The sequence below is a fragment of the Heteronotia binoei genome, chromosome 20, assembly GCF_032191835.1.
Source record: "Heteronotia binoei isolate CCM8104 ecotype False Entrance Well chromosome 20, APGP_CSIRO_Hbin_v1, whole genome shotgun sequence".
Classification (NCBI taxonomy): domain Eukaryota; kingdom Metazoa; phylum Chordata; class Lepidosauria; order Squamata; family Gekkonidae; genus Heteronotia; species Heteronotia binoei.
In genome coordinates, this window is record NC_083242.1 from 19515292 (window position 1) to 19540652 (window position 25361).

General features: G+C 45.9%; 1 protein-coding gene across 2 annotated transcripts in view; it reads left to right on the plus strand.

Annotated features, from left to right (window-relative positions):
- Positions 1-25361, plus strand: part of SYT17 (synaptotagmin 17) — a 135166-nt gene that overhangs the window by 63547 nt on the left and 46258 nt on the right. The gene's annotated exons all lie outside the window — the stretch shown is intronic.

A 25361-nucleotide genomic window follows, 5' to 3' on the forward strand; every position in this document is an offset into this window, starting at 1 on the left:
CAGTTTGGAAGTATCTATTAATGAGGAAGATACAGGGGTGGTTGGGTACTCTGGGTCCTCCCCCTTACCAGAGTGGTGGTAGCCAGTAGAAGGCCCTGTTAGGCCCGGCTATGTGACTAGGATTGCCAAGTCCAATTCAAGAAATATCTGGGGACTTTGGGGGTGGAGCAAGGAGACTTTGGGGGTGGAGCCAGGAGACATTGGGGGTGGAGCCAGGAATAAGGGTGTGACAAGCATAATTGAACTCCAAGGGAGTTCTAGTCATCACATTTAAAGGGACAGCACACCTTTTTAAATGTCTTTCTTCCATAGGAAATAATGAAGGATAGGGGCACCTTCTTTTGGGGCTCATAGAACTGGACCCCCTGGTCCAATCGTTTTGAAACTTGGAAGGTATTTTGGGGAGAGGCACTAGATACTATACTGAAAATTTGGTGCCTCTACCTCAAAAAATAGCTCCCCCAGAGCCCCCGAAGCCTCCAGATCAATTCCCCATTATACCCTATGAGAAACGATCTCCACATAGGGAATAATGAAGACGTTTCCCTCTCCTCCACCCCACCCCCCTTCTTGCAAATCTGATGTAGGGGATTGGCCTCTCTACTCACCAGCCAGCTTCTTCACAGCAACAAAGACACAGACACAGAAAGTTGAAGCCTTTCACCACCTCCGGAGGTGCAAAGGCACATGGTCCTTTGGGATGGGGCAGGAAGCAGCCTGGGAAAGCTCTGGCTGCTGTGATGGAGCTGGGTGGGAAGGGGAGGGGCAAGGAGAAGCTGCTGAGATCTGAGGTGAGAAGGGAAAGGAAGGGAGGAGGAGAAGCATCGGGGATCAGTGGGAAGGGGAGAGGAGAAGCTGCTGGGAACTAGACTGCGTGGGAAGGGCCGCCATTCCCCCCCCTCGCTTTCTGGATTTTTGGCGAGCAGGGGGAGGGGGCTCCAAATCAGGGGGCCCCCACCCAGGCGGGGGATTTCAGAAGCCTATACGTGACGCAAGGCTTCAGGTAGGTAACCAGCCCGGACTAGGTCCGAGTTAGAACTGGCATGAATTGGCATAGAAGCAATCTTAAACGATTACAACAATCAGTAAAAGATGCTTGTAAGCTCCCTCCCATACTTCCCATGGTAACTTTACTTTGAGAACAATATTGGTATTCAACACTCATTCCCAAAGCTGCGATCCCAAAGCATTGTCGCGGTTAAGGCAGTTCCTGCTACGTCTAAACAACAGGGGCAAAAGGCTGCACAATACTGAGAAAACGAAAGGCAGATAAGAGAGTGGGAAAAGGCATTCCAGAAAAGAAACGTTTTGGCTAGTAGTACAACCTTCAGTTTTAACCCCATATTGGCAGGGCACTTGACACTCCCCAGGTGTGCAGAAAAATCAAAAAACAGAAACAACATTGGGTTTTTAAAAATACCCCCCCCAACTAAAAAGTCCAACCTGCACATGCGCAGACAGCATAGCTTACGTGACCAGCTAGCAAGGGAACGAGGCACATCAGTTGAGCTGGGTGGTCCCTGAAAGCTACAGCAGTGGCACTGCCCCCCTGTCCTCACCCAGCAGCCTGAGGGAAAGTGGGACTGCTTTGGCTCTCCCTGCCGGCTCCTTCCCCACCCCCGGCAAAGATGGGGCCCTCACCACCACTGGGGTGGGGTGGGCTTCCTGAATTGCTGAATGCCCTACAGCAGTGAGGGCCATCTTTGCCGGCAGCAGGGAAAGAGGTAGTGGGGGGAGCCTGAGCGGCACCACTTCCCCTCAGGCCGCCAGGCAAGGGGAGGGAGGGCGCCTCAGCTGCCACAAAGAAGGGGTCCTTGTTGCTGCCACCAGGTTATCAGGGATTCAGGAATCTCCCCTGAGGTATGCCCCCTCCCCTTGCCTGATTCCCAAAGGGGGGGGCATGGGTTGTGCTGGACCCATAGAGCTGAAAAGGCAGTTCCTGTTTAAAAGTGTAAGCAAAACTTTAATCTTCTAGAACATAACCAGGGTTTTTTGGTAGCATGAACTCCTTTGTATATTAAGCTGCACCCCCTGATGTAGCCAATCTTCCTGGAGCTTACAGGAGGCCCTGTACTAAGAGCTCTATACATTCTTGGGGGATTGGCTACATCAGGGGGCATGGCCTAATATGCAAAGGAGTTCTTGCTATCAAAAACCCTGTATATACAGAAAGCCAGTATGGTGTAGTATGTGATTGGGTCTGGGGAGATTGTGGTCCAAATCCCCGCTCAGCTGTGAAGTTTCCTGGACCAGTCTTGCTCAGCCTAATTTACCTCAGGGGGTTGATGAGCAGATAAAGCAGAAGAGGGGAGGCCCTGTACACAGCCCTGACTTCCCTCAAGGAAGGGTAGAAAGGTCAGGGATGTTGTGGGATGTGGGTGTGTTTTTTGTATGAATAATAGCCCTTAGAATTGTAGCTGGATTGAGAAGAGTTTGCATGAACAATAGACTTTTTTTTTTATTTATTTCATTAGATTTTTTTTGTAGCAGGAACTCCTTTGCATATTAGGCCACACCTCCCTGATGTAGCCAGTCCTCCAAGAGCTTACAAGGCTCTTCGTACAGGGCCTACTGTAAGCTCCTGGAGCATTGGCTACATCAGGGGTGTATGGCCTAGTAAGCAAAGGAGTTCCGGCTACATCTTTTGCCTTTCTGTGAAGGAATAGTTAGGAGTAGTTAGGTAAGTACCTCGTTTCAAAAACAGTGTTGTGGTGTGAGTGGCAGAAATGGCTGTAACAAGACGAGGGACAGGCAGCAGGTCTCAGAGTCAAGGGTGAAATGCTGAGCAGTCAGGTTAAAATGGATAGAAGGAAGTACTTCACCCAAAGGGTGATTAACACGTGGAATTCACTGCAACAGGAGGTGATGGGAGCTACAAGCATAGATGGCGTCAACAGGGTATTGGATAAGCATATAGAGCAGAGATCCATCATTGGCTATTAGCCACAGGGTATAGGTGGAGCTCTCTGTCTGGGGCAGTGATGTATTTTTGGTGCTTTGGGGGGGGGCACAGTGGGAGGCCTTCTAGTGTACTGGCCGCACTAGTGGACCTCCTGATGGCACCTTGTTTTTTGGCCACTGTGAGGTAGAGCAATGGACCGGATAGGCCATTAGCCTGATCCAGCATGGCTTTTCTTATGTTCTTGTATTCTAGAGCAGTGGCTCCCAACCTTTTTCACTCCAGGGACAGGTCTTGTGGAAGACAATTTTTCCACAGACTTGGGGGAGGGGGGTGCTGGGGTTTTTGCCGCCCCAGGCTGCCCTCAGACCCCTCCCTGCCCCTCTTTGGGGGTCTGAAAATGAGTGGTGGGTGAAGGTCACTGCCGTGCTGCCCCTTCAGCCCTCCTGGGACCCAGGCGGATGAAAGAGGTGGTGCTTCAGTGAGGCCGTGCTGCCTCTTTCGCCCACCTGGTCTGGGCGGAAGGGGTGGCGGGGCTGCTCTGCCTTGCTCCATGACCCAGTTGTTAAGAGGCCACAGACCGCTACTGGTCTGTGGCCTGGGGGTTGGGGACCCCTGTTCTAGAGTCTTAGGAAAACATTGGAGAAAGAAAGAAGGGGTAAATACACTAGGGGAGGGACGGTGGCTCAGTGGTAGAGCGTCTGCTTGGGAAGCAGAAGGTCCCAGGTTCAATCCCCGGCATCTCCAAAAAAGGGTCCAGGCAAATAGGTGTGAAAAACCTCAGCTTGAGACCCTGGAGAGCCGCTGCCAGTCTAAGAAGACAATACTGACTTTGATGGATGGAGGGTCTGATTCAGTATAAGGCAGCTTCATATGTTCATATATGTTCATATGTTCACACTGACCCATTCATACAACATAGCTACCCTGCCTATCCAGAGGATCTTACGCCCAGCTGGTAGGCTTCCATCACACGTAATTGTAATGTCTGAAAAGATCTTCTGTCTTGCATTTCATCCTCGTAACATTTCAGCATTTCAGTTTGAAAGCAATCTCAAGGGAACAAAATAGACACCGTAACTCCTTTCGTTGTTGTTATTGCTGCTCCCATGGTAAAAACAGATGTTCTGATAGAGATGAGAACCTAAAATTGAATCCATTAGCTTGTTTCCAAACATTTCATAACCCGACTGATGCTCATCAGCAATTTAAATCTCGCCCAGCATGTGCAGGATTTTTGTCCTCTGCAGAAAAGGCTGTGATTAATAAGAACACTGCAGGAACCATCTTGAATTCACCCTCTCATGCGGAAAGAAGAAATTATTCCTGTGAGTTAGCCTCTTTAGCACAACAGAAGTAAACCAAACCACCAGCTAAAGACATTTCACCCTTGACATACAAAATGCTGGCTCTCTAGCGCTGTATGCATTATGCAGTGAAATTAAGGCTCTTTTTCTAGCAGGAGCTCCTCTGCATATTAGGCCATGCCCCCCTGATGTAGCCAATCCTCCAAGAGCTTAGAGGGCTCTTTGTACAGGGCTTACTGTAAGCTCCAGGAGGATTGGCTACCTCAAGGGGGCATGGCCTAAAAAGCAGAGGAGCTCCTGCTAGGAAAAGAACCCATACATCTGTTCCATAAAGATAGAGCCAGGTGGCAGCATGTTGGTCTAAGCAGTAGAACAAATGTTGAGTCCAGTGGCACCTTTAAGACCAATACTGTTCCATAAAATTTGTTCTGTTCCATAAGGAATAGCCAACACACTTTCACCCCAAAATGAAACTTGGGACCAGTGTCTACATAACGGGAGGGTCAACATTGTGTGTTCAGCTGTACATGTTTTCAGGGCTAATGTGTGCCAGGAACATCATGGCTGCATGTATTGGTGACACGTGCTTCCCACAATGCTCTCAATACACACAGTTTCCGTATTACTTGAATAGAGGCAAAGCATATATTTTGCATGCAAGTGAACCAACTGCTGGGTTTGCCAGGTTTGCATGTATTGAAACTCTACATGCATATAAAATATGTTGTAAGGTTTTGCCCAGAATCTGTCATGAGACTTCTTGAGTAATTGCGGAAGAAGCCTTAATGAAGAAACACATAGCAATCACTTGTAGCATGTATAGGCTACTGCTTTGCCAGACTGAAAACTTAAAGCTAAATATAGGTTACAGATTAATGGCTCATCATTCCTCTCGCCTAAAACCTCCTGCTCAAAAGTCTTTGAATTATTTTCTCAGGCTGTAGTGTTACTCTCCATCAAGGTTGCATTCCAATTCACAGACATCTTCAGTTGGTATATCTACCTATCTTCTGTTACTAGAGAGACGAGATTAGGCCTGAGCTTCCCACCATGATTTCCCCTCCACAGTGGCCTTCCTTCTCACCAGTGTTCTCGTACATAAATAGACAACAAACTTACATAGGATACATATATGGGTTGGTAATTAATAACATTATAGATACAAGTGTTAGCATAGTTCTAGGTATAGATACGTATCAGCTGCTTTGCATATTATGCCACACATCCCTGTTGCAGCCAATGCTCTAAAGGCTTACAAAAAAGAATCTTGTAAGCTCTTGGAGGATTGGCTGCAACAGGGGCGTGTGACCTAATATGCAAAGGAGCTCCTGCTAGAATTCCATCCCTGCATATTACAATGCAGGTATGAATATATGAGGGTAAATATGACTATCTGGATGACTGGCTCTTCATCAGCAACAATAATACTATTAGGAAAATCAGCAAAGTGTATTCAGAGTAAGAATTTGAAACGGATCCTTGTCCAGGACCTGTACCGGACATATGTGCATTGCCCCTGTCCAAACAACATGGCAACTGTGCATATTAGGAGCATCATGGGTAGCATAAAATCTCAATGCATGGTGTTGCTGGGTTCCCAGTACAAATTAATGTCACATCAGTGCATGCACAAAGGGAATTCTTGTGTGTGCTATACATGGGTTTTACAGGCATTCACAGAAATGTATATAAGGCTTGTGTGAGGAGGAAGGAGGCACAAAAACCATTTCCTGTACTAGAAGTTCTGAGCTGTCTCCCTCTCCCTTCGAGTTCAGAATATGGCCTACTGATATTGGGCAAGCTGGTTTTACGCCTGAAAAGTTTACAGGGCTTTTTTTGGAGCACGAACTCCTTTGCATATTAGGCCACACTCTCCAGATGTAGCCAATCCTCCAAGAGCTTACAGGGCATACTGTAAACTCTTGGATTATTGGCTGAATCAGGGGTATGTGGCCTTATGTGCAAAGGAGTTCGTGCTCCAAAAAAAGCCCTGAGAGTTTGTATCTGCCTGAATCTGCCTGCCTCCGTTTTGAAGGGACAGAGTAGCTGTAAACACCATGTGTTCATTTCCCTGGCCTCCTGACTTCTGATAACCCCAGCCAACTATCAAAACAACCCCAATGTGTATTATTCAGGGCAAGCCTAAGCCTGCCTTGCCTTCTGCCCTCTACAGAGGAACCATCTCAGGTCCCTCTCGTCTCTTTCTTGAAGCATATTGTGCTGCGCAGCTGATTGCACAACTTATTTTGACAATGAAACTACATCCAAAGCCGCTCCAGAAGAGAAGTCATCTTAGTCTGTTGTAGCAAGAGCTTAGTTCTAGTGTTAGCTTTGAGTTTCGGGTTAGAACAGATAAAAGGAAGTACTTCTTCACCCAAAGGGTGATTAACACATGGAATTCACTGCCACAGGAGGTGGTGGCAGCTACAAGCATAAATGGTGTCAACAGGGGATTACATCAACATATGGAACAGAGGTCCATCAGTGGCTATTAGCCACAGCATATTGTTGGAACTCTGTCTGGGGCAAGTGATGCTCTGTATTCTTGGTACTTGAGAGGGGCAACAGTGAGAGGGCTTATAGTGTCCTGGCCTACTGGTGGACCTCTTGATGACACTTGGGTTTTTTGGCCACTGTGTGATACAGAGTGTTGGACTGGATGGGCCATTGGCCTGATCCAAAATGGCTTCTCATTCTTAAACCAGAGGATCGTCCTTGGTATCACTGGCATGACGATGTCACTTCCAGGTGACATCAGCATGTTGCATGACATCCCCTCCAATCCCTGGAATGCCTCCCAAATCCGTGACAGCCCTAGTTGGCAAACTACCTTTGGTATCTTTTTACAAATGTGTTTAAGTGGGGCATCACATAGCTATGGAGGGCAAACTTCTGACCATTCGCAGTAGGAAGCTGATGTCAAGCATGCAAATTTCAACAGAACCAGTCCTTGAGTTGAAACAAGGTATGGTTTATTGATAATCCATGTGGCTCTATTGAGCTAGGTATTGGAACTGATACAAAGTAACAGTGGAATGCATACTTAAAGATGGCACATCAAAGGTTCTCTAAACATTGTTACACATTCTAAACAGGCCTGCATTCACATGTGAAAGTTCACACAGTAACTTCCTTATCTTCCCTGTGGTTATTCTTCCCGGGTCCAGAACTAGCCTGGGAAACTGTCCCTGGAGGCCTTATCTTCAAAGAGCAAATTCCTGCATTTGTTAGTGAAAGTGAAAGAGGCGCGAAAGATCTGTCTCTACATTTCTACTTTGATGTGCCCAGGTTTAATTTAGAGTTAGTAACATCTCTATAATATATTGGCTTTATTCATACAATAGAAGAGAGATTAAACAATGCTTGACAGTTGATTGCAAGGAAAATGCTTACTTTTCACAGCAACAGATCCAGCAGGCATACAGAGTAAAGGTACTTATATGCAGTCCCTCCTCTAGATATTGTTGTTAGCTTTGGGTAGGCCATTTACTCTTAAAATTACAGTGCAAAAGAACATAACATCTGAAAAGGGCTTAAAATCACAATGTTCTCACAGTCAGTCTGTTTGAGGTGGTGGTTAAGAGCAGTGGACTCTAATCTGGAGAACCGAGTTTGATTCCCCCACTCTTCCACATGCAAGCTCCTGGATGACCTTGGGCCAGTCACAGTTCTCTCAGAGCTGTTCACTCAAGAGCAGTTCTTGAAAGAGCTCTCTCAGCCCCACCTACTTCACAGAGTGTTGTTGAGAGGGGAAGGGTAAGCCCCTCTGAGAATCTGAATGAAGAGCAGGGTATAAATCTAATCTCTTTCTCCTCCCTTGGGTCTTTGTTCAGGTTGCCCACTCTTTGTTAGCCACAAGGTAATGGTGTCAGGTCATCAAAATGAAGCCCAGGTGTTTAAGCATCTTCCTTCAACTTATCCCCCGATGGAATCGGCCAAAAATGGTCCTTACTCCCCTTGTGTCAAAGGGATGTACCTCCTATGTTTGTCCATCTCACTTTTGGTCCATCTGTCTTTCACACAAAAGTGTATACCCAGAATTAAACTTTGTTGGTCGTTGTTGAGAACCAATTTGGTGTAGTGGTTAAGTGTCCCGACTCTTATCTGGGAGAACTGGGCTTGATTCCCCACTTCTCCACTTGCAGCTACTGGAATGGCCTTGGGTCAGCCACAACTCTCATAGGAGTTGTCCTTGAAAGTGCAGCTGCTGGCAGAGCTCTGTCAGCCCCATCTACCTCACAGGGGGTCTGTTGTGGGGGGAAGGGGAAGGTAAAGGAGATTGTGACCAATGTTCCCTCTAAGCTGCAGCGTCTTGTGAGCAAAAATTCTACTTTGTATGTTACTGGCATTAAAGTTGTGAGTTACTGGCATTAAAGTTATGAGCTACTGCATAAATTATTGATCTTCTTCGTGGTCTCTGTGCATCACACTGATAGGAGAAGGCGCCAATGCTGATCATGATCGGTAAACTTCAAAGCTGCGGATTTCCGCGCCCACGTCCCAGTGCGCATGCCCAGAAGCCCCACTGCGCATGCTCACTGAGACGGGAGTGGACTCACTGAGACGGGAGCGGGATCCCGCCAGTTCTCTTCTGACTGCCGCTTGGATCAGTTGATCATCGCTACGGTCGGTGAACTTTCTCTATTGTTAGAACTTCTTCGGATTTCCAGAGACTGCTTAAAACCTTTTTTCATCATTGTTGTTTTGTTCCTATCGTCTGTGGAAGTGGGGAGGAAAGAGGCATTTTTTCCCTGTTTTTCCTGCTTTCCTCCCCCCCCTTTTCCTCGCATGGAAAAGCGTTGGGGATTTTTTAAGAGGTGTGCTAAGTGCGGCAGCAAAATTGCCCCACCAGACGGCCACACTCTCTGTTTACTCTGCCTCGGGGAGGCTCACAGACCGGACTCGTGTACCCATCGTGCCAGATTTTCGAAGCAAACTAAGAAAAATCTGGCGGCCCGTCTTGCAGCTGCTCTGATGGAACAGGCTTTGTCCCCTAGGAAGATGGCGGCTCTAGCGGAGCGAGCCCACAAACAGTCGACATCGGAGTCCGTCGATACCGACAGACCCCCCTCTGACACCGATCGCCCCACTAAGAGAGCGGGCTCGGCTTCTACGTCGGACTCCTCCACACCTGCAAAGAGGTCTAGGGAGGATAAAGGGGCTCCTTCGGAAGTGAAAAAGAGAAAGAAGGCAGATAAGCTGAAACACAGCAAGACCGCTCCTCTCTCCTCACCGAAGTCACCATCGGACCCGACGGCTCGGATTGTCCCACCGCTGAAGCTTTTCGCCTCACCAGGGCCGTCGGTTAAGCCCACCGATGCTCGCTTCCATGTCGACACAGATTGCCATCTCGTCCGACTCCGACCTGGACCTCGCACAGCGCTCCGGTGCAGAAGACAGTCCCCCTGAGCTCATTCACATCAGAGTGGAAACCCCTGGGTCCTGAAGCCCTCGAGATCGATTGGGAAGCCCTCATTGAGGTCGATCCCGAAGTTCTCGTCGGGGTCGCTCCCAGAGTCCAAGAGGTAGATCCAGGAGCCCTAGACGAGATCACTCCAGGAGCTCTCAACGAGACTGATCTCGAAGCCCTCGGCGTCGACGTCGCTCTCAGGAACCAGATAAAGATCCCCGTACAGCCGCTCGCCTAGAGCAAGACCGAGCGAAGGCTCTCCACCTCGACGGGTACCACCTCCATTGCCATGGGATCAACGCCAATGGCAATATTTGTATGGATCCTGCCTGATGCCGTTGGTCTTTCCATGGTTTCCCCCGCGTCAGGCTGAGTGGGACCAATACTCAGAAGCATCCTGCAGATCTAGGACGTCCTACAGACCTCCGAAGCGAGCCCCATCCGCGTCGGTATCCAAACTCCGGAGGAAGAACCCTCCAAGAAGAGGAAAGGTTCTCCGCACCCTCCGGCTCCGGAACAGGTTACACTATTGGAATCAGTTTCAGACCGACCATTACTACCCTCTGAACATTCAGAATCGCCTGCGGGTTCCCCGAGGTCGGTTGAAGGTTCGATACCGGAGGAGCAAGGAGCGTTATCATCTCCAGAGGAGCCATCACCTTCGTACAAAGTCACCGAGGAGCAACCTATCCTTCGGAGGACCTAAAGTCTTATGGGACCTTATAAAAAAAATGGCTCAGTCCCTATCCCTTCCCACAGTCCAGCCTCAACCCGATGTCACAGACATCGTTCAAATGGACACATCCACAGCTATAGCTCTTCCACTAACCACAGTGATGTTGCACAAAGCAAAAGCGTCATGGGACAAGCCTGCGTCCACGCCTATTTCGTCACGCAGACTTGATCACATGTATAGGATACAAGAATCCACAGCGGACTTCCTCTTTAATCACCCAAAACCGAACTCGGTAGTGGTAGCATCTTCATCGAAAGGTAGGAAAATGCATGCTGCCCCCCCAGATAAGGAAGGCAAGAAACTGGACAACTTGGGAAGACGTATCTACTCGGCGGGCTCGCTGGGACTGAAGATGGCAAACTATTCAGCCTGCATGGGGCGATAGCAATACGCTTTATGGGACCAACTGTCAACTATACTACCAGGTCTCCCAGAGCAGAGTAGGAATGCGATCAAGAAGATCCAAAAAGAAGGCATGTTATTGGCCAAACAGCAATTAAATTCAGCCAAGCACTCGGGCGACATAGGAGCAAAAACTCTTACAATAGCTATCACCTTGAGAAGACATTCATGGCTAAGGTCCATTGCACTGCAACCAGATACTCAAGCCTACATTGAGGATTTGCCCTTTGACAAGAACGGCTTATTTAGTGCCAACACGGACTCTGTGTTGCAAGAGATGGACAAAAGCATCAGGACCTCCAGAAATCTGGGAGTTCCCATCTCATCCCGATCACAAAACAAACGCCCTTGGCCTAAACCGTGGAACAAGAAGTCGTTCCCTAAACCAACAGGGGAGCAACAGTGGAGGCCTACGAGCACTACACCCTTCTCTAAGCCTCCTTACAACTCAAAATCCAAATACTCCCTGACCTCAACACAATTGTCTCACCAAAAAGGGAACAGACAACCCAAGCAGGGACTCTGACTGTCCTTTCCCCTGTTCCCCATCCCCCCCTCCGGCTTCGGACCATACCCACCTTTTCCCCTTCTTCCAGGCATGGTCGAGAATAACTACAGACCAGTGGGTCCTATCGGTAATCCGGCGGGGTTATATGATAGAATTCCACCAGGAGCCAACAGTTCCAACATTCGTCCAACATTCGTCTACACCAGCCCTTCTCCCACTCTTCGAGAAGAGGTACACTCGCTCCTTTGCAAAAATGCCATAGAACCTGTCCCAACAAACCAAGAGGGACTAGGTTTTTATTCCCGTTATTTTGCAATCTTGAAACAGGACGGAGGCCTGCGTTCAGTCATGGACCTCCGAGGTCTAAATCTATTCATCCCACACCACAAATTCAGGATGACCTCCTTGCCAAACATACTCCCTCTGCTAAACCAAGGAGATTGGATGGCCACGCTGGATTTACAGGACACTTATTTTCATATAAGTATTCACCCATCCCACAGGAAATTTCTCAGATTTGCCATCGGGACTGCGCATTATCAGTATCGGGCCTTACTGTTCGGCCTCTCCACAGCCCTCCCCCCAGCATGGAGCAGGGGTCACTGTGACATGGGCGCGGAAATCTGCAGCTTTGAAGTTTACCAATCGTGATCGGCATAGGCGCCTTCTCCCATCAGTGTGACTGCACAGATGACCACTCGAAGATCATCAGTTACAGGTAAGAAACCTGTTTTGCTCTGGGCTCATCCTTCTTGAGCTAAGACAAAAACATGTGAGCTGGAGGCTGAAAATCTGTGAGCTAGCTCACACTAACTCAGCTTAGAAGGAACACTGTCACCATTCCGAGACTCTGAGATTCAGAGTATATGGCGGGATACAAATCCAATATCATCATCTTCTTAAAAGGGCCACTCTCAAACTTTGTTCTCTGGCTTTAACCCAGCTTCCCACCTAAATCTATGGTTATGTTATCTCACTCTGAAGTAGGGTTTAGAACAGCCCTTTGAGCTCTTGGAGTCTACTGCAAGAAAAACAGATAATTTTTCAAAAGACCAAAATCACCGTCTTTAACAAAAAACGTTGTCAAAACATAGATGAACGATTGACAGCTGTGACATTTGAGCAGGTGAAGTTTCTCAAATAGCTTGGCACAGTTTTTTGGTTGTCTGATTCATGAGACGGTCAGAAGGGCCACACTATTGAGACTGCTCAAAGGTCATATCAGCTACCCTGAGATTCTTTTTTTTTTTAAATGAAAGAAGGCTTTCATATTCCTTTTGTGATCAAAAAAATCTTCCTGGGCAAGGTGAATCGATAATTCATGTTTGGAGTCACAGCTTTGCTTATGTACAGATTTCTGTTCCTTGGAGGCAACACTTTCTAAATTTCTCACATCCGTATTTGGGGGTCTGCGCTGTGTGCCCTTAATGCTCTTCTTAGATAAGACTCAGGGATGGTATCGCTTGAAGCACAAGGTCAGTGTCAAGTGGTAGGCTTTTGACTCGAATTAAATTGTCAGATAATTTCTGCTCACACTAGGTGAGGGCTGTTGAGAAGAAAATGCATTTCTATGGGTTAACGCCTCCAGCCGTATGCCTTCTGGGATTTATGGGAGCCAAAGATTTCCTTAAACGGCTTATCTGAGAGATAGCCCTTCAAAGGGAAGGCAGGAAGGGTTGCATCAGTGCTTAGTTCTCGTGGCCCTTTCTTACATGCCCAGGGAAATGCTGTTTGCCACTTTGGGGTCTGGCAGCAATTATGATCCAGGCCACTTTGGCCAGGGATCCTGGAGGATTTTTGCCATCTTCCAGGCATGGAGCAGGGGTCACTGGGGGTGTGGGAGGGGAGGTATTTGTGAATTTCCTGTATTTTGCAGAGGGTTAGATATGGTTGCAATAGCCAACCATATGTTATTGTATTGTCCTTTGTATAGAGACATTTGGTCTCTATATACGACTCCAGCATGGCTGAATTTTCCAGGCAGACCCAATGAACTTTATATTTCCCTCCTCCCTTTAGATTGTTCTAACAAACACTGCCTTTAAGCTGGCCAAATTGTGCATCTTGGCACGTTGAATAAGAAAGCAGCTGGTTATTTTTTAAAAAATTCATTATGTTTACAGTATTGAAATCAGTCATTATGTGACTTGAAATGTTATTGCATGAGATATGCTTGTGATTCTTTCAGCGCGTCAGGCTTGGGTGATATAGGACAGTTAACAAATAAAGGTAAAGAATAACCAGACCTTAAATACCAGGTGCTTGATAGAGCCGTAGAACCAGCAGGATACACAGGATGGATCAGTTAGCCTCTCTCCTGTCCTTTTATCAAGAGAGAAACTCCTTGAAATGAATGGGAGGGTTTTCTAGCCACAGAACTCCCAATAGTGTGATGTAGTCCAAAGTGGAGGGCATTTATCTCTAGGATGAGTCATAATGAAGTAAAATTTAGATGCAAGGGAGACAAGCACAGAGACCATATACATTGCCATAATGGGTGATAATGCAATTTCCCTGGTTTTGCTCAAGCCAATTAACCGGTACCTCTGTCGTGAAGATTCTCTGTTCTTTGCTCCATTCTAGTAAAATGTTACCTAATTGTGCCTTACACTGTGCACTATCTGCATTTCATGGCTTGTTTCCAGTGTTGTTTTCCCCTTTGTAACCTTGTCTGTATGGTGAAGACCCTCTACATGCATTTGATGAAGTGGGTTCAAGTCCATGAAAGCTCATACTAGAATTAAATAAATGAGTTTTGTGGCACCTTGAAGTTAAAAGGGCTGACCCGTATGTTACAAAGTCTACTTAGCTACAACAGGGACTGTGGTTTTCAAGGAATTCCACTGGGAATTCATAAGTGCATGGGGGCTAGTTTCAGATTGGGATCACAGTGCAGGTAGAGAAGACTCTCGCATACACACACACACACACACACACACACACACACACACAGCAATGTTTTTTCTAACCTAAAATGACCCTGGGGAACTGTTGATTCCCCCATTAGGGAAACTTTTACAAATAAATTCTCTCCAAGTGGGGCTATTTCAGTACAGCAAGCCATCCAGTGGGGGAGGATTTAGCTCATGTACTATATAGTTCAGGGCTTTTTATGTAGCAGGAGCTCTTTTGCATATTAGGCCACACACCCCTGATGTAGCCAATCTTCCAAGAGCTTACAGTAGACTCTGTACTAAGAGCCCTGCTAGAATGCTATCCCTGTGCTTTTATATTGTTAGGGGCTTAGAAGCTGGGGGGTTTGTTTTCAGTCATGGAGTTGGAAAGAGCACCAAAGAAGGAGCAGGGGAGTTCTCCTACCTTTTTGTTATGAACTTCTTTGGTCACCAAGTTAGATATAAATGCCTTCCTTGTGCATCAGTGAAGGGGCCCATTTCATAAGCTGGAAACAGCCATCGCTTTATTTTTCTGACTGCAGGTTGGTGTTCTTTGTGTATGTCAGGTTTATTGACTTGTTGGCGCGTTCTGACTTTTTGGCATGCGGGGAAGAAGATTCTGCTAGGCTTATCTCAACCCATTGTCCAAGTTACGAGCGGAGAACAGTCCCTCCTTTATCATTTATTGGAAGTTTTTGTTTCCTGCTTTTTTCAATTATACAATGGGTCCAAAGCCATTCACAATTAAAGTGTAGAATAAATCAAAACTAATTGCACTCAAATAAACAGCAATTAAAATCTGAAGAGCAGCAGTTAAAAATCAGAGCCAAAAAATATGGCAGTGACATTAGCAGGAGGAAATAATTCTCACCGTCGTGCCAGAATACATCCTAATTTATCTATGAATAAAGCAAACCCTAATTGAAATCAAAGCCAACACAAGACTCAGTGAAAGTAGACTAAAACCAGTTGTCAGGATCCCTTGCCATTTCAGTATTTTGTTTTCTTGATATTATGTGCTGTGCTGAAACACCTGCTGTGTTGCTGGGAAAATGAAAGTACTTAGACCCCCTAACACTATCTGCCTCTGAAGGTCAGCACTATCTGTTGGAGTTTTTTGCTAATGAACATTGTGATGTGACAGTGTCTGCGTTGTAACTTTTTAGTGTTCAGAGCCACAAGGCTCAAGGGGGGGGGAGTGGAGTAGTTTGAGATTGGAAGCTGGCAAAACTATAATTTTGTCCTCTGATTGGGTCTCTTGATTGAAGGCACCTACTATTGAGAGTAAAAGTTACTGCTGGAGCCAGTATTCCTTCTAAGCTGCAGAGTGTTGTGAGCAAAAACTCTACTTTGTGAGCTACTGGTATTAAAGTAGTGAGCTACTGGCATGAAAGTGGTGAGCTACGGGCTTCCGGCGTGGGTTTCCAACAGAACTGTCGTCTCCTGAATAAGGGGAAAACTTAATCCTTTGTTCAGGGTAGTAAAGAGCCTTATCGGGTTCTCTGCCTGCATTTCTCAGTTAGAGAATGGCCCAGGATGACGTCAAAAATACTTTGAGCCGTTGACATCAGGTAATGATTGATTCCGGAGGGGATTTTTCTGAGGCTTTGATGATCCGGCAAGGAAAAGGAGCTTCATCCAGCATCTACAAAGGATTAAGAGCCATTCAATTGGCTTAAGCATGTTTGGATCTCACTCTCTTTTGGGACTGATAAGCATCTGAAAGACCAGGAAGACCGAAGTTTAAAAAACATAGCCGCTAAGGTTCTTCGATCATTATCTCTCACTCCAGGACATTTCTAAGCTAATCTAAATAACTGTAGAAGGTGGGAAAACTTGAGCAAGAACGAAAGTGAGGGGAGGAGGAGAAACTTTGAAATTTGGACTTGTTAAACTAAAGGCATTGCTAGAATTTGGGAAATAAGAAAATTGTTTTGAATACCTGTGGTCAGTGACAAAGGCTTCTGTGTTATGGCTCTGTACTTGCAATCAACATAACAAGTATTCAAAGACTGCGATATTTGGAGAACGAGAGCTGAGCTCAGTGATCCAGGAAGTAAAAGCTGAAGGTGTACTGGCAGTCAATATAACAAGGATTCCAAAGACCGCGATAGTTGGAGAATGTGAACCAGGAAGTAAAAGTTGAAGCAGAGAAGAGCAAGAAGAAGGTCTTTGCTAGGGATTTTTAACCATCGAGAAAGTACGATCGCCATTTTGAAAGAGGGAAAATTGCCAAAAACTGTTAAAAATCAATATCTCAGCCCAGGAAGGTAGGAGAAAGACAAAATTTGTCTTATTTTAAACAGCAAGTTCTAAGCTACTGAACTTGGTGCTGAATTTAGAATTGGAGCCCTCTGAGTTTTTGGGGTTTTTTTTAATGTCAGAAGGAAGATTAACTCGTGCAAGATCTCATTCTTTGGACAAAATGCAAAGCCAGTTTGATACCATGGATGCCAGGATTATGAAGGGCGTGGAGAAGATGATAACAGCTAGCAAAAACGAGCTTAAGAAGGATATTGGAGATCTTAAAAAAGAAGTTGAAGATTTTAAAGATGAATTGGGTATGGTTAAAAACAGGGTCAAGGAGGTTGAAGAGAAAGTTGATATACATGCTTCCACCTTATTAAAACTTCAAGAGAAGGTAACAATTCATGACTGCAGATTAATGGAAACTCAAGTGCATCTGAGAGGAATACCTGAAGGAGAGGGAATTGATTTAATGGATTATATGGTGAAAATAATTGTTGACTATGTAGAGGAAGATCCTGAAAAATTTAGAAACATGCTGGACAGTGTCTATAGAGTTAATTCATCATATGCAAAAGATAAAGGTCTACCAAGAGATATAGTTATAAGACTAAGGTCCAAGGATATGGCAGGGAAAATTCTAAATAAAAGTTTTCAAAAAGCCCTGACAATAGAAGGGAGTAGAGTCAAAATAATGAAAAAGCTGCCAAAACAAGTGATAAACGACAGGAAGAAATACAAGAGACTAACAGAGAAGCTGCATGCAGAGGGCACGAGATACAGATGGATACTACCCGAGGGTTTGGGCTTTGAACAACGTGGAAGAAGGGTTACAATAAGGAATGAGCAAGAAATGTACAGTTTTTTTTGAAGAGAATAAAGACACTCTGCATCATAATGGAGTACAAGTTATTATCTTGGAATATAAATGGACTAAATTCACCACAAAAACGAAAAGCAACATTAGATTGGATTAAAAAACAAAAATGTAATTTGTTTACAGGAAGTTCATGTACAACAAAAGGATTATACATTTTTGTGGAATAAACAATTGGGATTGGAATATTTTTCATTGGCGGATCAAAAGAAAAGGGGTGTGGTCTTTCATATTAAAGAACAATTAGAACCAAAATTGATATTTAAAGATAAAGATGGAAGATATATAGCAGTGGAAGTGATGATGAATGCAAAGAATACATTGTTATTAGGATTATATGCACCCAATGGAGCGAAAGATACTTTCTTTAAAGACATTAATCGACAGTTGGATGAAATGTCATATGATCAGATTCTGATGACGGGTGATTTTAATGGAACAATACAAAATAATATAGATAGATAGGGCCAAAAGGAATGATAAAGAAGGAAGACTGCCAAAATCATTTTTTGAGTTGGTTAAACAAGAAAGCTTGGAAGATATTTGGAGAAAATTTAATCCTGAAGTAAGAGACTACACCTTCTTTTCAGCAAGACATAATTCTTTTTCCAGAATAGATATGTTATGGGTCTCTAAAAGCTTGGGCCTCATAACTAGAAAAGTGGAGATTCTACAAAAGGTTTGTGCAGATCATAACCCAATATGTTGGATTACAAAATTGCAAAAGAAAACAAGAAGATGGAGAATAAATGAGGACTTGCTACAAGATAAAGATATTGTGACCTTTCTAGAAAAGGAAACTACAGCGTTCTTTCAAATAAATGACACCGATGATATAGAATTCCAGACGGTTTGGGATACTTATAAAGCAGTAATGAGAGGACTATTAATCACATTGAATAATAAAGATAAGAGGGCCAAAGAAAAGCAGATGTTAGATATACAAAATGAAATAAAGAAAAAAGAAGAGTAATTAAGAAAAAGACCAGGGAAAAAGAAACTAATAAGGGAAATTACGATACTACAATCCCAAGTAAGACATTTGTTGAATAAAGAACTAGAATGGAGCTTAAAAAGTTTGCAACAGAAATCGTTTGAAGGTGCGAACAAACCCGGGAAGTATTTAGCCTGGCAACTGAAGAAAAAGAAAGAAAATAAAATCATTAACAAAATTGTGGCAAATGGAAAAGAGATAGTGGATCAAGAAGAAATTAAAAGAGAATTTTTTAAATATTATGCAAATTTATTTAAAGGTGTGAAAATAAAAAAAAGGAAGAGTATCTACGAAATATTAAGATAGCAACCCTGACTGAGTATATGAAAAAGATTTTGAATGACCCAATAGAAAAAATTGAAATTGAAGCAGTAATAAATGTAATGAAAATAGGCAAGGCTCCTGGGCCGGATGGATATACAACTAAATTTTATAAAATTCTTAATGAGATAGTACCAGAATTGCAAAAATTGTTGAATACGATAAGAATAAAAGGGGAAATTCCAAATACTTGGAAAGAAGCTGTAATTTCGTTGATCCCCAAGGAAGATAGAGATGTCACAAATGTAAAGAACCAATTTCATTACTAAATAATGATTATAAGATTTACACAAGAATCTTGGCAGAACGACTTAAGCAATATTTGATTAACTTTATAAAGGAAGATCAAGTGGGATTTCTCCCTAAAAGGCAAATAAGAGACAATGGTAAGAACTGTTGTAAATATTGTAGAATATTATGAGAAACACCCAGAAAAATGGCGGCATTTTTTTTTGTGGATGCAGAAAAAGGCTTTGATAATTTGAACTGGGACTTTATGTTTGCAGTAATGGAAAAAATAAATCTGGGAGAATATTTTATAAGAATGACGAAAGCAATATACACGGATCAATATGCAAAATTGTGTATAAATGCAGACCTTACAAAAGAAATGAAGGTGAGCAAAGGTACAAGACAAGGATGTCCGCCTTCACCATTGTTGTTTATAATGACTCTTGAAATTTTGTTAAGGCAAATACAAGATGACAAAGAGATAGAAGGACTGAAAATTAGAGGATTTTCTTATTAATATAAAGCATTTGCAGATGACATTGTGTTCATAACTGAGAATCCGATCCAAGTGATACCTTTGTTGATAGCTAAGATAAAAGAATACGGAGAAATGGCAGGACTATATATAAATAAAGAGAAGTCGAAATTTTTATGCAAAAATATGCAGAAAGAATTGCAGATTTTGACGGGATGTGAAGTTACTCCTAAAGTTAAATATTTTGGTCTAGAAATAACTATGAAGAATATCAATTTGTATAAAAACAATTATGAAAAGTTATGGTGCAAGATGGACAAAGATATGATGAAATGGAATAGGCTTAATTTGTCTTTGTTGGGTAGGATTGCTGCAATTAAGATGAATATTTTGCCAAGAATAATGTATTTGTTCCAAACTATTCCGATTGTGAAAGATAGCAAACAATTTAACAAATGGCAAAGGAAGATTTCTGAATTTGTATGTGTCAAGTCTGATGTTTCAATAACGAGACCTTCTTGATAAAAAAAGTTTCTAGTTTATTGTAACATGTTGCAAGACTGTAGAAGCAGATTGAGAGACTGGCGAGCATGCACAAAGAGCAAACATTTAAGGTATACATCAAAAGGATTCCTGAGGGAGGGGGCACTCTATGCAGGGCACATTCACACATTGTTGTTGTTTTATCGTTCTCAAGCACCGGCTGGCCTTGGGCACTTCCTTAGCACCGGCTATCAGTGAGAAGGCACCACAATCTTGTTCCCATATTCCCATTTCCAAGCATTGCTACATAACGAAGGAGAGCTTGAGCTAGCAGCATCTGAATACAGTGTGGTTTTACCCATGATCCCTTTCCTGAACCAGAGTTTGCACTATACTACTTATACATCATAGCAGACTTGACATAGTGCCCCCCCTAAGCCCCCACCACAGCCCGTCTTTCCCCTTCTGCACCCCCTCGGGCCGTTTCTCCCCTTCCCTTTCGGTTTCTAGGCGAATACGCTCTTGGCTGATCCCATCTAGCTCTCGTTTCTTTTGAGAGCGGGTGGTGACCATGGCTGCCACTTGTGACGGGGGAATTAGCGAGTCCACCACCTCCTCTCTTTGGCTCTCGTGCTGCGGGAGCCTCGAGAGCGCATCCGCTAAGAAATTCCTCGTTCCGGGGATGTGTTTTAGGGTGAAATCAAACTTTGAGAAGAACCCGGCCCACCTGATTTGCTTTTCGCTCAGTTTGCGCTTTCCCGTTAGAGCTTCCAAATTTTTATGATCGGTCCACACCTCAAAGGGGAGCTTCACCCCCTCCAGCCACGATCTCCAAGTTTTCAGCGCGAACATGACGGCAAATGCCTCTTTGTCCCACACCGACCAATTGTGCTGTTCGTCTGAAAACTTTCGGGAGATGAAGGCGCAGGGTCTCAATTTACCCTCCCCATCCCTCTGCATGAGTATTGCTCCTACGGCCACGTCGGAAGCGTCGCACTGGACCACGAAGGCCCTTTGCTCATCCAGGTGACTCAGGACCGGCTCGCTCATGAACAAGCGTTTCAGGTGGTCGAATGCATTCTGACACTCGGGCGTCCATTTTAGCCCGGCTCCGGGCCGTTTGGCCTCCGGGCCCTTGCCTTTGGTCTTTAAGAGGTCGGTCAAGGGCAGGGTGATCTGGGCGAACCCCTCTATGAATTGCCTGTAGAAATTTGCGAACCCGAGGAAAGATTGTAGCTGTCTACGTGTCCTCGGGGAACCCAGTCCAGTACTGCTTGGACCTTGGCTGGGTCCATGGCCAGGCCGCGTTCGGACACCTGGAACCCCAAGTAGTCTAGTTCCGTGCGGTGGAACTCGCATTTTGACAGTTTGGCATAGAGCTGGTGCTCCAGCAGGGTGCTGAGCACCTCCCGCACCAATTTCACATGCGATTGCTCTTGTGAATAAATAATGATTTCATCCAGGTAAACCACCACCCCCTTGTACAAGTATTTCCGCAACACATCATTGATAAAGTTCATGAACACCCCCGGGGCCCCTTGTAGCCCAAACGGCATCACCAAGTACTCAAACTGTCCCATTGGTGTGTTGAAAGCCGTTTTCCACTCACCCCCCTCCTTGATGCGCACGCGGAAGTATGCGTCCCGCAAGTCCAGCTTGGTGAAAATTCCCCCCCCTCGCCACCGTGCTTAGCAAGTCTCGAATGAGGGGGATGGGGTAGGCATTTGACATCGAGATCGCGTTAATCCCGCGAAAATCTGTACAAAGTCTACGGGAATTGTCCTTTTTCTTCCTAAACAAAACGGGGGCAGCGTGGGGGGCCGTGGCTGGCCGGATAAACCCCCTGGCCAGGTTCTTGTCTAGGAATTTACGGAGCTCCTTCTTTTCTGCCCACCCAATCTGATATAGTTTTGCGCGGGGTAGGGATTCCCCCGGGATCAGTTCTATGGCGCAGTCCGTGCTGCGATGGGGGGGCAGCTGGTCGGCTTCCTTCTCACTAAACACCTCCATCAAGTCTCTGTAGGCTTCCGGGATCGGGTGTACCTCCTCCACCGTCACGCACGCCCTCTCCTTCGTGGCGGGCGCTTTTGGCCCCCACGCCGTGTTCCAGAGATGGGTTTTGCAGCCTGGATCCAAGAACCTGATGGTCTGGGCCCTCCACCGGATTAAGGGCTCGTGCTTTTCTAGCCACCCCACCCCCAACACCACCGGGTACAAGCACGAGGGGCCTATCACAAAGAATTCTTGATCCCAGTGTTCCTCGATCCCCATGGGGCAAGGCTCCGTCTCCCGTGTGCAGGGCTCCCCGCACATCACGGACCCATCCATTTGCTCAAACAGCATTGGGTGGGGTAACTGAGAGCTTTCTAGTCCCAGTGCTTCTACTACTTAGGGGGAAATCAGTTCCCGGTTGCACCCCGAGTCTATGAGGGCCCTTATCTGTAGGAACCTTCGCAACTTGGGGTTCAACAGTTTCACAGTCACAAAATACAATCTCCCCGTCACTCTCACCGTCAGCGGCGCCTCGTCTTGATCGACCTGCTGGTGGGCACCCTTCAGAGCAGCAGGTCGGGTTCGTTTCCCGCTGGCTCTTCCAGCCATGCGAGGTCGGCCAGCTCCGCGGACAGGAGCACTTCCTCCTCTTGTAGCTCCTCTTGCACCGCCGCCGCGCTGCTTTTCGCTGCATCCTTAGGGCGGCTGGGGGCTTTCTTCGGGGCCGGGTAGCGGGCTTGGGAGGCCCGGTAGGTGCTTTCGCCGGCAGGGGCTGCGGGCAGTTGGAGGCCAGGTGCTTCGGGTCCCCGCATCTGAAGCACCGGCAGGGCCCCATTGGCACTGCAGTAGCTGGTTTCTTCCCTTTGGGGGGCTCGGCCCTGGCGGGGCTCCCTCTCACCTGGGACTTCCCGGACTGAAGCTGGCGCAGCATGGCCACCCGTCTGAGGTTGTTTTCTATTTCCCCAGCCAATTGGATCCAGCCTACCAGGGTGGCTGGTCGGGCTTGGGTGAGGGCCCGATCTAGGATGCTCGCGTTCAGCCCATTCGTGAACTTGTCTATCTTCATCACCTCGTTCCACCCTCTCACCCGGGCTATGTTGGCTTGGAAGTCTGTGGCATACTCGCGGATGGATCTGGCCCCTTGCTGCATGTCGCGCAGGGCCGCCAGTGCTCGCGACTCCTGTAGCGGGTCTTCATACTGGGTCAGCAGGGCTTGTAGGAAGGTGTGCACGTCATCCAGGATCGGGCTCCTGGTCTCACACAGGCTCACGTACCACCTCTTCGCGGCCCCTCGTAGCTTCGACCCCAAGTAGTTGACCCTGCTGAACTCGTCAGGGAACGCGTGGCCCCAGTAGTGCATGTAGCTGTTCGCCTGGATCCCGAAGTAGTTCACTTCCTCCGGGTCCCCATCAAAGGTGGCATCCAACTCCCGTCCCACGTGGCACGGCCCCACCTGGGGCCGGTTGTTGGGGGACTGGTGCCGGCGTGGCTCCAGCCCTGATCGGGGCGGCCGCCGTGACAGGGGCGGGCGCCGCCACCGGTTGGCTTGGCTGGCTCTTAGCCCCCGTTGGGCCCACCGTGGGTCTCCGGGAGACGCCCACTCGCAGGGCTCTCCCCAGCTGGACCGTCAGGTCGCGGACCTCTTCCTTCAGGCTCCCCAGGGCCCCGTCGATTTCTTTGCGTACCATCGAACGGAACAGCTGGTAGTCTTCCTCGTCCGAGTCCTTGGTTTTCGGCTCGCCGCTGTCCGCCCCCCGAGGTCCTGCTCTCCCATCCTCGTCTTCTCCAACTCGCACAACGAGGATGCTGTCCGCCTCGCCCGACTCTCCTGTGCCCGGGCTTGCGGTCTCCGTCCCTGCCCCCTGGATCGGCCTGTTGTGGCGGTTCAGGATGGCTTCCCGGCGTAGAGGGGCCTGATCCATGATGGTGGTCGAGGTCCTCGGTTGATACTGCCGGGGGGACAACACCAGCTGGAACTCTGGAGGAGATTCCGCGGCTCTCCTTGGGTCTAGGACGTGCCACGGGGTTGCTCCCTCCAAACCAGTGTCGGGTGGGAGTTCTCCGTTGTCCGGAATCTGGTCGGCCATCTGGCTTTTCAAGTTGCCGGAAAGGTTGAACTCCAAAAAGGGAGTCTCTCAAAATGTCAAGTCTGATGTTTCAATAACGAGACCTTCTTGATAAAAAAAGTTTCTAGTTTATTGTAACATGTTGCAAGACTGTAGAAGCAGATTGAGAGACTGGCGAGCATGCACAAAGAGCAAACATTTAAGGTATACATCAAAAGGATTCCTGAGGGAGGGGGCACTCTATGCAGGGCACATTAACACATTGTTGTTGTTTTATCGTTCTCAAGCACCGGCTGGCCTTGGGCACTTCCTTAGCACCGGCTATCAGTGAGAAGGCACCACAATCTTGTTCCCATATTCCCATTTCCAAGCATGCTACATAACAAAGGAGAGGGATGGGGGAAGGAGAGCTTGAGCTAGCAGCATCTGAATACAGTGTGGTTTTACCCATGATCCCTTTCCTGAACCAGAGTTTGCACTATACTACTTATACATCATAGCAGACTTGACAGTATGGGCTGGGAAGAAACCAAGGATTAAGATGAAAATTCTAAGGAGAGGGGAGGTTTTCAACTTCCAGATTTAAGACTGTACCATGATGCAGTTGGTTTGACATGGATAAAGGATTGGATAATGCTGTTAAATAAAAAACTTTTATTGTTAGAAGCTCATGGAAACAAATTCGGCTGGCATGCTTATATGTACTATGGGAAAAATAAGATGGACAGTCTTTTTTCTCACCATTATATTAGAAATAATTTACTAAATACATGGATAAAATATAAGAAATATGGTGATGAAAGAAAGCCGCTTTGGATAATGCCAGCAGAAGTAATACAAATAACAGTTGAATCTGATGAAGAGAGAGGGATGTCATATAACCAACTGCTAAAGATTCAAGGTGATAAAGGTGAATTAAAATCTGCAGAAGAGTTAAACAACAAGTATGACTGGTTTCAAATGCAACAAATAAAAAGCTTGATGGAAAATGATATTAAATCTGTTGGAATTAGACGTGAGCAAACGGAATTGGAAAGGGTTCTGCTTGGAGATAATGCAAAATTAATATCGAAAATATATAAATTATTGTTGAAATGGTCTACAGAAGAAGAAGTAGTAAAATCTCAAATGATTAAATGGGCAATTAATGTAAACAAGGAAATACAAATGGATACATGGGAATATCTTTGGAAGAACTCAATGAAAATATCAACATGTCAGAGTATTAAAGAGAACTGTTTCAAGATGATGTATAGGTGGTATATGACTCCGAAAAAACTGACAAAGATGAGTAAAAATATGTCGGATAGATGTTGGAAATGTAAGAAACATGAAGGTTCTTTTTACCATATGTGGTGGACTTGTGGAAAAGCAAAAAAGTTTTGGCAGATGATACAACAAGAAATATCGCAAATTTTGGGATATGATTTTAAGAAAGTAGCAGAGACTTTTTTATTGGGACTACAAATGGAAAAAATTTCAAAAGAAGATAGAACTTTAATTTGGTACTTGCTCTCAG